The sequence below is a fragment of the Budorcas taxicolor genome, chromosome 1, assembly GCF_023091745.1.
Source record: "Budorcas taxicolor isolate Tak-1 chromosome 1, Takin1.1, whole genome shotgun sequence".
Classification (NCBI taxonomy): domain Eukaryota; kingdom Metazoa; phylum Chordata; class Mammalia; order Artiodactyla; family Bovidae; genus Budorcas; species Budorcas taxicolor.
The window spans coordinates 33,343,389-33,361,965 of record NC_068910.1 but is presented as its reverse complement, the minus strand read 5'-3'; the positions used below and the strand labels follow the sequence as shown (position 1 = coordinate 33,361,965).

At 38.7% G+C, this 18,577-nt stretch overlaps 1 protein-coding gene across 1 annotated transcript in view; it reads left to right on the top strand.

The window, feature by feature from the left end:
- CNTN3 (contactin 3) overlaps positions 1–18,577 on the top strand; it is a 286,007-nt gene that overhangs the window by 9,260 nt on the left and 258,170 nt on the right. The window lies entirely within an intron of this gene.

The following is an 18,577-nucleotide window of genomic DNA, read 5'->3' as shown; positions in this document are numbered from 1 at the left end:
ATTTCTTTGTGACTGTGCTGGGTGTTCATTGCTGCCTGCATGTGGGCCTTTCTCTAGCTGTGGCAAGCAGAGGCTACTCTAGTTATGGCATGCAGGCTTCTTGTGGTGGTGGCTTCTCTTGTTGCGGAGCACTGGCTGTACGACCCGTGGACTTCGGTAGTTGTGATACATGGGCTCAGTCGTTGTGGCACTTGGAGTTAGTTGCTCCATGACAGGTGGCATCTTACTGGCCCAGGGATTGAACCTCTGTCTTCTGCATTGGCAGACAGATCCCATACCACTCAGCCATCAGTAGGAGAAGGCAATGGCACCCGACTCCAGTACTCTTGCCTGGAAAATCCCATGGACAGAGGAGCCTGGAAGGCTGCAGTCCATGGGGTCACTGAGGGTCGGACACGACTGAGCGACTTCACTTTCACTTTCATGCATTGGAGAAGGAAATGGCAACCCACTCCAGTGTTCTTGCCTGGAGAATCTCAGAGACGGCGGAGCCTAGTGGGCTGCCATCTCTGGGGTCGCACAGAGTCAGACATGACTGAAGTGACTTAGCAGCAGCAGCAGCAAGCCATCAGTGAAACCTTCTCATATACTTTCTGTCTTTTGTTTTACCTCCGTTTTAAAACTTCTTTTTCTTTTGCTTAATATATCATTTGGATCCCATGGTAGCGAAAAAAACCTGACAGGTATTCCATGGGGATCCTTTTCTCCACTTCATCTTTTCCAGTGACACCCACACCCCAGTGCCCTCGCTGTTTTCATACATGCATAGCTTGGTCATAAGAAAATGTCCATGCAGAGGGACTGTTTTTTCATCCATATTACTTTCAAAGGAAAATTCTCACACAAAAAACTGCTGCATATTTTAATTGGGGAAGTGGCATAGCTGCTTGTTCCGTTTTGTTAGTGAACCCTAAGGTACCCTGTCTATACTTCCTCCTCACCAGAGATCATACAGATCCAATTTATCTTCATGTCGCAATTTATTTTGCACGTCACTTTCTTTGAACACCAGTCCTCACTTTAAGTTTGAGACAGTGTCAAGAGACAGAACTCTGAGTAGATATGCAGAACTGTGTGCTTACTTGCTCAGTCATGCCTGGCTTTCTGCTGCCCCATGGACTGTAGCCCGCCAGGCTTCTCTGTCCTTGGAATTCTCCAGGCAAGAATACTGGAGTGAGTTGCCATTCCCTTCTCCAGGAGATCTTCCCGACCTAGAGGTTGAATCTGGGTCTCCTGCACTTCAAGCAGATTCTATCCCACCTGAGCCACCAGGCAATGCATGCAGCCCTAGATGTTATTTTACAGAAAAATAGTTTAAATTTAAAATTATTTAATGAGAACAGTATGTGGTAGGGAGCAGTTGAATTATGGATACATCTTTACATGTATAAGTATCTGTGTGTATAATTTGAAGAAACTATAGGAGAAGATAGACTTTTTATCTGTTTTTTTTTTGATACAGCTTTCCATGAGCTTAAAGCACTATCACATTATTGAACAACTTTTGGACGTTTTATTTGCCAACTGTGCAGGTTTAGCTGTTTTTTTTTTTTTTTTTTTTTTTGTGGTTGGTAATTGTCCAGTGATTGCCAGTTTTCTTTTGTTTTTTTTTTACAGAAGGGTAACTAACAATGCCCGCAAGAAACACCACATTTATTTCTTTGAAGGTTGTCAGTGAAAATAAGAAGGCAAATGACATTTGTAAATGGCTGAAATGTTAGAATTTATTTGTCCCTCAGTAGATAAATATAATTGTTCAACATCTTTTTAATTTATTATTTCTTTTATCTTTCAAGTAAATGGCATAATAATTGGAGCCTGAAATAACTGCCATTGCGTTACCAAAGAATTGTTCAGTTTTGCATCACTGTGATACTTCTGCTTATAAAATTCCATGTTAGAAGGTTAAGATTAAAGTATTGCTGATAATAAAATGTTTGTTCAATGTTCTATTCATTTTGAAAAGCATCTGGTGAATGTGAAGTACTGCTTTTTGGTCAGACTGTATTTTGGGTATTTATTGTGTAAAAAGGAGGAAAACAACAAACTTGATCTTGGCAAAAAAGGGAAAGACAAAAAAATCTACTTTATCCCTACTAGATTTACCAATGCAAATGTGCTTCCTCTTCCAACTTCTGCCTGGCAGCTGAGGAATTAAGCTCTTATCTTAGTAGGATAAGAGTCACCAGTTAGGTTTACTTATTTATAAGATTGCTGGAGACAAAGGTAATGTTCCCACCTGTCACTTAAACAGGCAACTTGTTCCTTTTAACTAAAAGAACAGTTTAAAAAAAAAAAAGAAAGAACGAAGTGAGGGCTTTCTCAGGTAGATCTGATGCCCGGCTTGTGTTGAGTGACCTTGGGAGGCTATTTCAAGGAAGAAGTGGCTCTTTTCTTGGCCTTACTGTATAGTCACTGAGAGCCTCATCATCTGTGGTCAAGAAAGGAAATTCAAGGGATGGTGTGAGATGGTCTGGTGGCTCATGAATTCACATTCTCTGAACCCTTGACTTAATTCACTTTTTTTTTTTTTAAACTTGAGAGTGGAATTTGTAAGCTGCTATTTTGAGTGGCTCTGATGACTAATTTAGTTAATTCCAAGCATGTGAACTTTATTTGCTCCTCTGATCTTACAAGCAAGGAGGGGTGGTGAAGGGTACTGTTGGCTGGACTTAAGGCATCCAGCAGTGCTGGGATTGGTCACTACCATTGTGACATTGATTGCTACTGCCTTTGGACATGGGCTTCCCTGGTGGCTCAGATGGTAAAGCATCTGCCTGCAATGAGGGAGACCCGGGTTTGATTCCCGGGTCGGGAAGACCCCCTGGAGAAGGAAATGGCAACCCACTGCAGTACTCTTGCCTAGAAAATTCCATGGATGGAGGAGCCTGGTAGGCTACAGTCCACGGGGTCGCAAAGAGTCGGACACGATTGAGAGACTTCACTTTCACTTTCATGGACATGGGGCATTGGTAAGTTTCAACAGTTGTTCAGAGAATACATGAATACTGGGAAGAGAATTTCCCTGTTCTTCCCTCTTCACTGTGGCAACATACAGTCTCTTGTTCTAAGAATCTGCCCACTCAAAGGGCAGTCTCATGTGCCACCCAGGTAAGTTTAAAGAAGAATGGCAGTTTTGTGTTTTTCTGTGTGTGTGAATTTTTATACTAGCATTAAGTTTTCATAGCAGGATTCCTGGAATTTTAGTCTACACCTACTTGCATAACTACATGTTCTTTCACAGGATTTTAATATGCTTTGATTTTTTGACTCTATAGGAAAACAGCTTTTCATTCTGATCTCATGAGTATGTGTGTGTGCACACACTTAAACATGATATTTAAACTCAAACATTTGTATAAGAAATATAGAAAAGTGGTCCATGCAGAGCATAATTATGTAGGTAATTATGAAATATTGGATACTGAACAATGTGATGCATGGGTTTCTGAGTGCCCATCTATCTTTTAGTTAAGAAATAATATTTCCTACAGCATATTCAATGCCACACAAGACTTTTTTATGTGCTTGATTACACAGCAAAGTAAAATGAGGATCCTCAGTGCTGTGGCAGTTGTTTCTATCATGGGAGAAGAGAAAAGATACACATCCTGCTAACAGCAATATAAGAGAATCCCGTGGTTTTTTTTCTGCTTCATGGGGTTTTTGAATGCTCTTTGCTGTTACCTTGTTGAGTTTTCCATTGACACTTCATTGGTGAGTGATTATTTGAAGACAGAGTGGAAAGTAAATACTTGTTGGAGAATTGTCTCTCAGTGAGAACTGATGTCATGCATGTCATGAAGATTCCATATTTTAAAACTTTTTGAAGTAATCACCCTCCACAGGCACCTTTTGTCTTTGGAATAATACTTGCAATTATTTGCTCAAACCAGGTAAGTGAACAGAGGTGCCAGTGTTCACAACCATCATGAAAATAAGGAAAATTTCATCCTATTTTTCGTGCCATGTAGATATGAGACTCTAATGAATGAAGTCGTTTATTAGGCTACCTTCTCATAAATTACTAGTCCTCAACCAGAGATAATTAAACATTTGACATGAGGGCTAGGCAAAAATATGCAGTAACAATACCATTTATGATACTGCTGCTTGCTATATTAAAATTTTTTGCTTATCTTTGCATCAAAAGCCCTATAATATTGGTATCATTCCTGTAGAGCAGTAGAGAATTCAGGGACTCAGAGAGCTAAAATGACTTCCTAAACCTAGATAGAAGTATTATAAAATAAATCTTGTTTCTCACAAGGCAAAGTCACTCTTCTGCTAACAGACGTGGCTTTTCCTAAAGCCGTGGTCAGCATACTTTTTAATAGAATGTTCAGATAGGATGTATTTTGGGCTTTGCAGTCCATATGGTCTCTGTCATGACTACCCATCTCTGTCACTGTAATACGAAAGCAGCCATAGATAGTACCTGGCTGTGTTCCAGTGACACTTTATTTATGGACATTGAAATTTGAATTTCATATATTTTTCATGTGACATGGAATATTATATTTTTGATTCACAGGTCATAACATAACAGATGGCTGTCGAATTTGACCGATGGGCCGTAGTTTTCTGATCCCAGTTCTAAAGCATGTTTTTTTCAGATCATTTTTTAATCAAGCACTTATTATGCTATCATGGGCAAGGTATTTTGCTGTGTGCTCTAAGGGAATAAAGGAGAAGGAAATGGCAACCCACTCCAGTACTCTTGCCTGGAGAATCCCATGGATGGAGGAGCCTGGCGGGCTACAGTTCATGGGGTTGCAAAGAGTCAGACATGACTGAGCAACTTCACTTTCTAAGGGAATAAAAAGGCAGTCAGTTGAGGAAAAAGAAGGAAACCTTCATGGAAATTACTAAAATATAGATGCTTTGGGAGAGGTATAATCCAGTAGACTCCATTGAATTTCTGATAAAGTGGAGTTAATTTTGGCTGGACTATCAAAATAAGACTCTGTGTCTTGAAGGACAGACTGGGGAAACATTCCAGACAGAAGAATGGCATAAATCAATTAAAGATAACTTATTTAGTAAACACAGTTATTCTGCATATAATTATAGATGACATTCTTACTGACAGCCCTGAATGTGTTACTGCCTGTAGGACTGCCTTCAGGGGAAGCTGAGAATGTGCTCTGTCTCTGTGACAGTGCCCAGACAAGGAGGGCCAAGAGACAGAGAAGGCCTAGTATTGCTAGACCTCCAATTTTTTTCAAAGGTGAATTTTGAATTTATACCTAATACATTTCAATTTTTAAATGAGGTCAGACTAAAGATTCCAAGTATATATGATGGGTCACATCATACAAGCTCCATATAATTAAAGAATCACAGATTTGCTGGACTCGGGAACGACAATCTAGCTCGGGTTCTATCTGAAAAGCAAACATGACTTCCTAAGTTAAGCTCAAATTCTGAGGTAAAGAGAAATGTGGAGCATGTTCAGGCATTCAACAGGTGACTGATTGAAATCCTAACGTTCCATCCTAACCTTAGAAGCTTTAGACTAAAGTACATCAAGGCTGTATATTGTCACCCTGCTTATTTAACTTACCTGCAGAGTACATCATGAGAAACACTGGGCTGGATGAAGCACAAGCTGGAATCACTAAGATTGCCGGGAGAAATATCAATAACCTCACATCTGCAGATGACACCACCCTTATGGCAGAAAGCGAAGAATTAAAGAGCCTCGTGATGAAGGTGAAAAAGGAGAGTGAAAAAGTTGGCTTAAAACTCAACATTCAGAAAACTAAGATCATGGCATCTGGTATCATCACTTCATGGCAAATAGATGGGGAAATAGTGACATACTTTATTTTGGGGGACTTCAAAATCACTGAAGGTGCTGACTGCAGCCATGAAATTAAAAGACACTTGCTCCTTGGAAGAAAAGTTATGACCAACCTGGACAGCATATTGAAAAGCAGAGATATTACTTTACCAACAAAGGTCCATTTAGTCAAGGCTACGGTTTTTCCAGTATTCATGTATGGATGGACTATCAAGAAAGCTGAGTGCTGAAGAATTGATGCTTTTGAGCTGTGGTGTTGGAGAAGACTCTTGAGAGTCCCCTGGACTGCAAGAGATCCAACCATTCCATCCTAAAGAAAGTCAGCCCTGAATATTCATTGGAAGGACTGATGCTGAAGCTGAAACTCCAATACTTTGGCCACCCAATGTGAATAACTGACTCATTGGAAAAGACCCTGATAATGGGAAAGATTGAAGGTGGGAAGAGAAGGGGATGACAGAGGACGAGATGGTTGGATCCATCACTGATTCAATGGACATGACTTTGAGTAAACTCTGGGATTTGGTGATGGACAAGGACGCCTGGCGTGCTGTAGTCCATGGGGTTGCAAAGAGTCAGACATTACTGAGGGACTCAACTGAACTGAACTGAAAAATTTAGCCTGAAGATTTAGACTAAAGGCTGATTATGTGTTAAGGAAATTTGTGATTCACGTGTGTCACAGATACATGTATCAATGTATCACAGATCTGGGGTGGTTCTGCAGAGAGATCTGTCCCATAGAATGGTCAAACTTGTGCAGATGCTAATGTTTTGAAATTCTCTTGAAACCTCTCTTAAAAATAACATTAAGCATAAAAAACTTCCTTAGATATCTGTGTAATAAACAGTCCACCAAAAGCTCAATTAAAAAAAAAATAATTCTGGTGGCTATTCAAATGAGTCATTAAAATTCAGAAATGGGATTTGCTTCAGCACTCAGAATTTATAAATGAGATTACTAATAAAGTGTTGTTGCTTTTAAAGTGCTCATCATGTGTGGCTTTAGGAAAACAACTCCTGTGTAGTATTTGTATTCTCAGTACTGCAAAGGAGTGTGGGTAACGTAGATGGCCAAGATCCTACAAATTGCCCAAACAGAAATAGCCACCCAATAATAGTGAATGCTTCTACTATAAGAAAGGGAAAGATACAAGCAACTGAAAGAAGAGTTCCAGAGAATAAAAAGGAGAGATAAGAAGCCCTTCTTAAATGAACAGTGCAAAGAAGTAGAGGAAAACAATAGAACAGGAAAGATTAGAGATCTCTTCAAGAAAGTTAGAGATGCTAAGGGAATATTTCATGTAAGGATGGACACAATAAAGGCCAAAAATGATAAGGACCTAACAGAAGTAGAGAAAATTAAAGAGGTGGCAAGAATACATAGAACTATACAAAAAAAGTCTTAATAAGCTGGATAACCACGATGGTGTGATCATTCACCTAGAGCCTGGAGTGTGAAGTCGTGTGGGCCTTAGGAAGCATTACTATGAACAAAGCTAGTGGAGGTGATGGAATTCTAGCTGAGCTATTTAAAATCCTAAAATATGATGTCATTAAAGTGCTGTACTCATTATGTCAGAAATGTGGAAAACTCAGCAGTGGCCACAGGACTGGAAAAGGTCAGTTTTCGTTCCAATCCCAAAGAACGGAAATGCCAAAGAATCTTCAAAGTACTGGACAATTGTTCTCATTTCACATGCTAGCAAGATTATGCTCAAAATCCTTCAATTTAGGCTTCAGCAGGGTGTGAACCAGGAATTTCCAGATGTACAAACTGCATTTAGAAAAGGCAGAGGAACCAGGGATGAAACTGCCAACATTCGTTGGATCATGGAGAAAGCAAGAGAATTCCACAGAAACCTCTACTTCTGCTTCATTGACTACATTTAAGCCTTTGACTATGTGGATTATAACAAACTATGGAAATCTCTTCAAGAGGTGGGAATACCAGACTACCTTACCTGTCTTGGGAGAAACCTGAATGAGGGTCAAGAAGCAACAGAATTCGATATGGAACAGTTGACTGGTTCCAAACTGGAAAAGGAGTGCAATGATCTGTTATATTGTCACCCTATTTACTTAACTTCTATGTAGGGTATACATCCGAAGTGCTGGGCTGGATGAATTACAAGTTGGAATCAAGATTGCTGGGAGAAATATCAACAACCTCAGATATGCAGGTGATACCACCCTTATGGCAGAAAGTGAAAATGAACTAAAGAGCCCCTTGATGAGAGTGAAAGAGAAGAGTGAAAAAGGTAGTTTGAAACTCAACATTAAAAAAAACTAAGATCGTGGCATATGGTCCCATCACTTTATGGCAAACAGAAGGAAACAAAGAGGAAGAAGTGACAGATTTTCTTTCCTTGGGCTCCAGAATCACTGCAGATGGTGACTGTAGCCATGAAATTTAAGACACTTGCCTCCTGAAAGGAAAGTTATGACACTATACAGAGCGAAGTAAGTCAGAAAGAAAAACACCAATACAGTATATTAACGCATATATGTGGAATTTAGAAATATGGTAACGATGACCCTATATGCGAAACAGCAAAAGAGACACAGATGAAAAGAACAGACTATTGGATGCTGTGGGAGAAGGCGAGGGTGGGATGATTTGAGAGAATAGCATTGAAACATGTATAGTCCAGGTTTGATGCATGAGGCAGGGTGCTCAGGGCTGGTGCACTGGGAACACCCTGAGCGATGGGATGGGGAGGGAGGTGGGAGGGGAGGTCAGGATGGGGAACACATGTACACCCATGGCTGATTCATGTGAATGTATGGCAAAACCACCACAGTATTATAAAGTAATTAACCTCCAATTAAATGGAAAAGAAAGTTATGACAAACCTAGACAGTATATTAAAAAGCAGAGACATCATTTTGCTAACAAAGGTCTGTATAGTCAAATTGTTACATATGGATGTGAGAGTTGGACCATAAAGAAGGCTAAGTGCCAAAGAATTAATGCTTTTAAATTGTGCTAGAGAAGACTGTTGAGAGTTCCTTGCCTGCAAGTGGATCAAACCAGTCAATCCTAAAGAAATCAGCCCTTAATATTCATTGAAAGGACTGATGCTAAAGCTGAAGCTCCAGTACTTTGGCCATCTGATGAGAAGAGCTGACTCATTGAAAAAGACCTTGATGATGGTAAAGATTGAGGACAGGAGCAGAAGGATGTGGCAAAGGATGAAATGGTTAGATAGCATCACCAACTCAATGAACATGAATTTGAGCAAACTCTGGGAAATAGTGGAGGACAGAGGAGCCTGGCGTGCTGCAGTTCATGAATTCTCAAAGAGTCGAGTTGACTTTGTGACTGAACAACCACTACTGTAAAAACATAATGATGGTATTTTTAAGAGTCACAGATGTAGTCATTCAGTTAGCTTATAGGAATAAGCTCCTGTTTTCACAAAGTGAATTATTTTTCAGTTAGATATACATATTCCAGTTGGAGATAGAATATTTGCTTATAGATTTATCTGAGAATGGCTATATTCTTTCTTTTGATCCTCTATTAGCATTTTGTAAGTTAAAGCCCTTTGCAATGAAGCGTAAACACACACATTTCCTTTCAAATACTAATTTTTCAAATTATCCAATATATACAATATGATAGGGTTGCTTAGGGGATAAATATATATGTTGAATATAGTCATTGTCTTCTAAAAGTTTAAAGACTGGTGATGGAGAAGTTATGAGTGGAAAATAAGTGTAGGTAATGTGTAGTATGCTACGGAAATTGTGATGAATAAAATATAGAAAAATTGTTCTAATAATTAACAATGGGAAAAGATTGCTACTAAATGGTTACATGGAGGAAGAATTAATGAAACAATTTAGTGAGTTTCTTTAGACTTCCTAAATGACTGTAGCTTCTCATGTTGTTTTTTAGTCGCTAAGTCGTGTCTGACTTTGTGACCCTATGGACTGTAGCCCACCAGGCTCCACTGTCCCTGGGATTTTCTCAGACAAGAATTCTGGAATGGGTTGCCGTTTCCTTCTCTGTGTTATCTTCCCAGACCGAGGATCAAACCCACGTCTCCTGCATTGGCAGGCACATTCTTTACCACTGAGCCACCTGGGTAGCCTGTAACTTCTCATGCATATCAGCAAGATGTTCTTCAGGATGGTGGTACCAAAATTCTAGAGAGATGTAACTCATCCTTTCTAGCCCTTAGGTTTATTATTTATAATCTGTATCAATATTAACAATAACAATAATGTTCAACTGAGTACTGTTTTTTATTCAGTATTTAATATTCACTTAGAATTAGGTGACTTGGTGGATATAAAGTGTCTAGAGTAGGGCCTGATCCTCAATGTTTATTTTTTTCTTTGTAAACTTTTGAGACTGTGATGTGTTTATATGAAGTATTTATGATGAGGGATTTTTCTCCATATTATACAGAACTAAGGAACTATGTTTTTCAGAGTAAAATTTGTTTCCTTCATTTGACTACCATTAGGACACAATATTGTTTGTTCTTCCCGAGCCTACAGATATAATGATTTCGCAGATTTGGAGAAGGCTCACTTGTCACCACTGCATCTTGGGACCACAGAAATTCTTTCCATGTTGAATGTGGTTTGTTCTTTTCTTCACTGCCAAGATTCTTAAGTGAAGGAAATAAAAGAAATACCTTGCATTCATTACAATTTTACTCCCCTCCCCTAAAATAGTAATCTTGGACTCTGGGGACAAGAAAGGATGGTTCTAGACCATGGATTATCAAATTGGGGGTAGAAAATGAATAGAATAAAAAAAAGTGCTATGATTCAGCATGCAGTAAGAATTAGTACTATTTCAAGAAACTTTTTAATCAGTTGTGTATGTGAGTATATACACATGCACACTGTATCTACAATAAATCACGATGAAAAGTGAATCTAAGTTGTAGGTCAAATGAAAAATAATTTGAAAAATTATTTAACTATTCATGTTTCTGCAGCTCTGAGACTCACCCAAGAGTACCCCATAGTTCCAGATACAGTTTTGGGAGTGGTTATTTATTGTCTTGCTTTCTTTGATCTCTGTACCTACCCAATAACCTAATTTAGTTCCCCACTTATGGTCTAGAAATATAAAAGCAAGTGCCTGTTTGGGAAAAGAAGTGGGAGGAGGGAACTAGATGGCATCTCATATACTCAAATATTTACAGACACGATTCCTGCTTCTGCTTGCTGATGTGCAGGCAAGAAAAGAATATCCTCTCTTCTGCTTTATGAGATTACAGCTGCAAAAATACTACAAAATGCAATCACTGTTTCATATTACTTCTTAATAGCTTCCCCTTTATAATCATTTTATAATAGGGATTTTTTATTGTATAATTATTTTTTCATAGAAACAATAGCCTTCAACTAGAGTTTGATATGAAACATCCTTATTAAAATACACAAAGAGAATCATGCCTGAGCCCCAGAGAGCCTTGACCCAATCTCTTTGGTAAAGAATAGAAACCACAAATACAACCAACTCTATTAAACTCTCCAAGAGAAGTTTACTAAAGAAATGTTTTTTTTTTTTAATTGATTAATGAAATAATGAAGTCTTTTCAATTCAACATGGTTGGAGAGAACCTTGTGAATTTGCATACTTCAAAGATATTCAGTGGAAGTTGGTATAATAGAAAGCGGGGATATAAGTGGTTTTTTTTTTTTTTTTCATTTTGAATAAATGAGCCATGAATTGTGTACTCCTGAGTGTATTGTACACATTTCACACTGTATCTTTCAATAGCATTGTAACATATTTGTCATGTTGAGTTGCTATTAAGCTATCTATCAAGAAAGGTATAATTATGGGCTGGGTATTATGGAACTATGTCAGAGACATTCAAAAGCACTAGAACTCACATTCATAAAAGACAAAAATGTATTTAAGTAAATAAAGGGACAGTATTAGGAAAACATTTTAATCTACAAAGACTTCGACCTATCTCCTCTATGTTTGTTTTGTTCCTAATACATTATTTCTTGTCATATGACTCTAAATTGTTTAAACATCTTTCAAATGTAAAGAATATTCCACAAATCAGAAATACAGCCATTGGATTAAAAGCATCAAGATAAAATATCATATACTCTCAGAGATATACCCAAGTTCTCTTAATATTACTCGGCTATATTATATATTGAATATTAATCCATCCAGTGAAATAGATAGTATCTTTCATTAAAATCTGTGATTGGTTTACTGGAGTGCCAAAATCCAGATATTTAACCTTAAACATGACTGTTATGTATATAAATGTGTCTGTGTGTGAGCCTTATTACTTTTTTTTTAAGGCAGGCTGCAGTGGGAGGAAAAAATGCAATTTTTGTTGAAAAAACTTTTTCCTGCGTTGAAAGGTATCTGCCAGTTTATGGAAGAACATTCATTTATGTGAACATTTATTTCCAGTACTTGTAAAGCTCAAACAGCTGCTTTCAGTCCTAATTCTCTAACTATTGAGCACTGCTTCCCTTGCAGGTTTTCCATTTTGGGGTATGAATGAAGCATGAAGTAAAGATTGAGCAAATCATGCACTAAGCTGTTAACTGACAATTTAAAGAATTTTTATCAGTTTCTCTGTCATGCTGTACTACGCCAAATATATGTCATGCTCCAACATTTTTCCTTTAAACCTAATTGCTGGATAGCATTTCCGATATGGAAAATGGATGAATTGGCTATTCTTCATAAGCATTTTATTGGCCTTTCTCATCTAAAGTATGCTGTATTGTCTTACCCCCCTTTTTTTAGTGTGTGGGTGACAGTAAGTTCAGCTCCAGGTGGCAGCAATGCATTAAAGGCTTATTTTCCCAGCACACAATGTTTAGAGTTAACGTAGTTCACGTTGCTTCAAGAGCTCAAGGATGTGCGGGCTCTTTTCTAGAAGATCCTAGCAGATTTTCCTCTACCTCTTGTGGCTTAGCTGGTAAAGAATCCGCCGGCAATGTGGGAGACCTGGGTTCGATCCCTGGGTTGGGAAGATCCCCTGGAGAAGGGAAAGGCTACCCACTCCAGTATTCTGGCCTAGAGAATTTCATGGACTGTATGGTCCATGGGGTCGCAAAGAGTGGATACGACTGAGCAACTTTCACTTCACTTGTTACTGGTTGAATTGTATCGCCTGAATATTTGTATGTTGAAGCTCTAATCCTTCGGACCTCATAATGTGACCTTATTTGGACACAGGGTCATTGCAGATATCATTTTTGAAGATGAGATCTTCAGGGCGGACCCTAATCCGTTATGACTGTATCCTTATTAAGGGGGGGCAGTGTTAGAATTCAGGCATAAAGACTCACGCAGAGGGAAGATGTGGTAAAGAGACACAGGGAGAAGATGGCCAGCTGCAAGCCAAGGAGATGGGTCTGGAACTCATTTTAGGGCCCTCCAAAGAATTCAGCCCTGCCCACAGCTTGATTTCAAAATCCTACTCTCCAGACTGTGAGATGAGTTAAGTTCCTTTTATTAAACAACCCAGTTTGTGGTACTCTGTTACGGCAGACGTAGCAAACTAATGTACCCCTTTGTCGTTGTTCCTGGTCTCATAAGTTAATCCCCGCTGTCTGCCCTGCTCCCCAGTCAGAAACTGCAGAGATCTGGAAAGGCAACATATCTGGTGCTTTTCATATCTCAGGTGAGAGGCAGGTTCTGTTGGCGGGGTAAACAGTTCCGGAGCAACTGTTGAGTAGACAGCCGACAGTATCTGCCACAGCTAATTTTTCATGTGGAGCACATGTCTGGCATTCAGATATTTGTTAAAGAAATAAATTATCTTATTGAAATTTTTCGCCTTTCCTGACTTTGGAAGAATATTATAGAGATTGTATTTCAATCGTTTTTTGCTTTTTCCCCTAGCATTTCCTAGCTGTAAGCCACCAATGCCAAAATCAATGGTGATGTCCCACTGCTACAAAGTGTTTCTTTCCATCTTAAATTCCCTTCCCTATGGAGTAATAGGGCTTGTTATAGATCTTGTATCATTGGTGGCATATATTTTTTTCCTTTCTCTGACTTGCACTAGACATCCTTCTGTTTGGGATGGGTATCTCTTTTAAGTACACTGAAAATTCCTTTCTAGGTCTACTGTCTCTTAAATTCTTCCTTAAATTGCACTACCATCCTAACTCCCTTTTGGGTTGACCTTCATTTCCTCCTGTATTGTGCTGTGTAGCTATGGTACAAGTCTGCAAGGGGAAATGGGGAATATGCTTTCCTTTTCTGTGTGAATTTCAGGAGTAACATTACAGTCTTTTAGGATTTTCATTTCTTCTAGTAAAAGTAATGCAACTGCCTGCAAGCCTTTGTCTGTTTCTCTCTGTCATTCTTCATAAAAATTGTATAGAGTATGACCATTAGAATTGATTTGCCACCGTTTGATCTTTTAGTGATATTACCTTAGGAGCTCATAAAGCTTGTACTTACATTCAAAGGCAGTTATTCCTTGTAGCCTCTGGGTGTTTGGGGAGAAAAAAAAAACACCTCAGGATTAGATTTTTCGACTTATTAGTCCCATTCGGAAATGTTATATGCCCTTTATTTTAGGTTGCAAACTTAAAATGGAGCTTGGAAGCCAGGCCAACATATCAAAAAAAAATGCCCCTGTCACAAAAAGTAAAGTTTAGCATCAATCCAAATGTTACACTGAATCCCTTTAGTTAGGCATGAAGCCCCCTTCTGTTTTCAGTCAAACTGCTTTCTGCTGGTTATGTGTGAATAGTCAAGGTTTTGTCCTTTGGAGGATCAAAATTAGCTTTGAAGAAACTGTTGGATAATTTCCTTTAGGTTAGTGAAGACCTCAGAATTTTTTTCCTTTTAAGCTTATATTGCTAGCGGGAGACTAGAATATTATAACCCAGCATCTCTCATCACCGATTTCATTCCGGGGAAACAAGATTGAGTGGCCTTTGTCTCTTTTCTGAATGTAAAGCATGAACCAACCTGTCATGTTTGATTATTATTTGCACTTACGTTTTAGGAGTCATTGGAGACTCTGGAGTGGCTGCTGGTGGTCTGAAATGCCCTTAGGAGCCTTAAATTTCAAAAGTGCCTGGCATGTGCCTCAGAAGCTTGTAACTCTTGTGTGTCATCAGGAAATGTGTGCTCAGTTGCTCAGTTGTGTCCAACTCTTTGTGACCCTATGGACGGTAACCTGCCAGGCTACTCTGTCCACGAGATTTCCCAGGCAAGACTACTAGAGTGGGTTGCCATTTCCTTCTCCAGCAGATCTTCCTGACCCAATGATCGAACCCATACCTCCTGCATTGCAGACAGCTTCTTTACCACTAGCACCACCTGGGAAGACCACCATCAGGAAATACTGAAGTTGACAAAGCAAGCTGATGGTTAGTTTTCACCTTTGACCCTATTTAGAACAGTGTAGTTAAATGGAAAGAGAAACAAACCAAGAATATGATCACCCAGCTGTGATCCCAGGTTTCTCAGCCAAAAACTGTTACCGTGGTTGGTTATTTACCCTCTCTGGGTCTCATTTCGTCTGGGGAGGCTAAACAACTATAAGGTGAGAATATAAGCTATGGAATTAAAACCTTAACTTTATCATTCACCAGCTGTAAAATAATATCTGTCTTATGTTGAGTTATTACAAGAATTTCTTCATCTTAATCATCCGTTCAGCAGACAGATATTGAATAGCTGCCATGCTCTAGGAGTTGGAGGAGCAGCAATGAATTAGATACAAAATAAACGGCAAGCACTTATATAAATGTGTCTAATATTTATAGATAGTGAGATACACAGCTGATGTCTGTGACTGGTGGAAGTGAGGGGTGAGTCATGACATAGTTGGGGGAGGGGCAGTCTTATTTAAGTTGAGAAGATGACATTTATGCTCTGTTCTGAATGACTAAAGGAAACCAGACCACAAGAATAAGAAGAAAGGTCAACCCAAAGTTCAGGGTGTCTGAGAGCCAAAGACAAGGATGATGGTGCAGCTGGACCTCATAAAGTAGGCAGTGGGGCAAATGCAGCCTGGGAATAAGGGAGACAGGCTTGTAAATGTCTGAGTACAGTGCCTGGCTCATAAATGTTAGTAAATTTGCTATTGTCACCCCTCTTTCAAAAGGGTCTCAGAAAGAAATGCTTTTAATTATTTAATACTGTCACCTTAAATTAATAGCAGTCTCTGGAGCAGAATTAGAACATCATTTGGGAATTTGACTTTTACTAAATTACGATGTTTGTGTTTTCATTGTGGTAACTTGTAGGAAAATTAAAAAAAAAAAAACAAAACCTCTATTTATCTTTCTTTAGCAGTATGTCCTTGTTGGTTATCTTTTTAAATATAGCAGTGTGTGCATATCAATCCCAAACTCCCAATCTATTCTTACCCCTCTTCACCCTAGTAACTGTAAGTCGATTCTCTACAAACACCTGTCTTTTTCATTGAAATCACCCTTTTGGTGTATACCCAATTTTCCTTTTGTTGGTTTCCTTCCCCAACTTACCTGTTGGCTTCAAACATACACTATTATGTTAATATAGTATTGCTTTCAAGCCCTGCAAACATCAGTTGGTCAGGACAACACTGCTATACCATCTTCTAAAGGAATAAAATATATGCCACTCAAAATATTCAGAAGCCATTGTGCTAGAAAAAATACTATGAAACAATCTATCTTTTTTGTAAATATTTATAGGCAGACATTGTAACAGACGGAAATATATTCAAATTTCTAAGAAAGTAAATATTAATGATACACTTTTTTTTTTTACTTTTATGCAATAAACTGAGGGGGAAGATTCAAGAAAATGACAGCATTGGCTCTTTTTAATTAAGAGCCATTTGTTTAGTACCTGTTTCAAAATCCCTTTCTTCTGGAGATTGTCCAAAGGAAAAGTAAGACTTTTTTCCCCCTTGTGACATTTTCCCCTTATATATAAATAAAAACCAGGGACTTCCGAGGCCAACCCATGACTTTCTTAAATCATTGTGGGCCATGCTGCTGCTGCTAAGTCACTTCAGTCGTGTCCGACTCTGTGTGACCCCATAGATGGCAGCCCACTAGGCTCCCCTGTCCCTGGGATTCTCCAGGCAAGAACACTGGAGTGGGTTGCCATTTCCGTCTTCAATGCATGAAAGTGAAAAGTGAAAGTGAAGTAGCTCAGTCGTGTCTGACTCTTTGCGAGCCCATGGACTGCAGCCTACCCAGGCTCCTCCGTCCATGGGATTTTCCAGGCAAGAGTACTGGAGTGGGGTGCCTTCGCCTTCTCCGTCTTACAGGTTAAACTATCTGAAACATTGGCTTGAGCTCTGCCCACTTCCCACAGACACAGCATCTGATGTGCTCTTTCTATTGACCATTTAAGTAGTAATCAGTAGCCATTTCCTCAGGGTGGGAAGGTTCTTCTCCAGCCACTTTATATTTTGGGATATGGTTTCCAGAATAATTTGCAATATATCCCGATGTGATCCTTGGGCCTTAAGAGATTCAAAGAACAGTTCCACTTCCTGCAACTCATCCTTGGAAGAAAAATGAGGTGTTGTACCGGAGATGATCATTCTTTGTGGGCCATAGTAAGGGTTAACTGTGTGGTTTTGTTTCCGTAGAAGAGGGCTCAGAGTTAGCCAAAGTTTGAAGTTTGACTGCACAGTCCCCAGACTGCCATTTCTATCATCAACTGCACATTCTGAACAGCTGTGTGTACTTTCCTGTTTCATGTACCCCCTTTTGGACTCAACACTTCTCTTCTGTACATTGGGAATAATTACAGTACTTACCTCACAAAGCGCTGTGAAAGTTAAAGAACAGAGGTGGACACAGAATTCACATGTTGGCTTTCATTGTGGCTTTTTCATCATTTCAATGATTATTTTCAGTAGTGTGTTATTTTACTATTCCTGTTAATATGGGAAATTTTTTGTTAATGTTATAATGCTATTACTTCTTAGGTAGCCTAAATTGTTTCTAGGCTTGAATTCTTTTCCATTTAATTTTCTTTGTCATCTCTTCAGAGGTTCTCTTTGTCTCCTAGTCTGGTTATTTATTTATTTTTTCCTGCATTTACTGAGCATTTCAAGATAGGAGTAAGGAATTTGGTTGTGTTTTTATTTTTTCCTGTGAATGTGTTTGTTTTCAGAATGCTCTGCCAATGATTATACAATTGCAGTGGCATAAGCTGTTAGTGATGGCATTATTTCTTTCCTTTCTAAATTCATCATACAAAGACACAGGTTTCTAGTTGTGTATATGTGGAAATTCTCAGAAAGTTCAAGTTCTCTTAACAAATGTAAAAGCACTTTTTAAAGGACACTTGTTCAGTGTTGTATCCTTCTCTTCAATTTGCTAGTAATCAAATGGAAATCCTACCAAATATTGAGCGTTTTGAGGTCGGAATGCAAAATAACATTGTCAACACTCAGATTTGCATGCATGGCAAGTATTATGAGAAAGACAATACTCAGGGATTCAAGTGGTTTTGAATACAGCTTTAGTTTTGTAAAGAGGCTTATGATAGAAAGACTTCCTAGACCAGGTAATTCACCGATGATCATTTAGGTAGAATTTATATTATAAAAAGTGATTAGTACAGCCTTATTTATTCTTTTAAGTAATCTTATTAATATGACAGTGATTTTGATAGTAATTTTCATTTTCTTAGAAGTGTTACTAGGTTGCAAGGACAGCTTCAGTGATGCCTTGTAAACAAAGTAGTGCCTACAGAGCATCTTTGTGGATAAGGGAAGAAGCAGTGTCTGCTTCCCTTTTTAAAAAAACAGCACTAGAGACACTGGTTGGTTGCTTTTC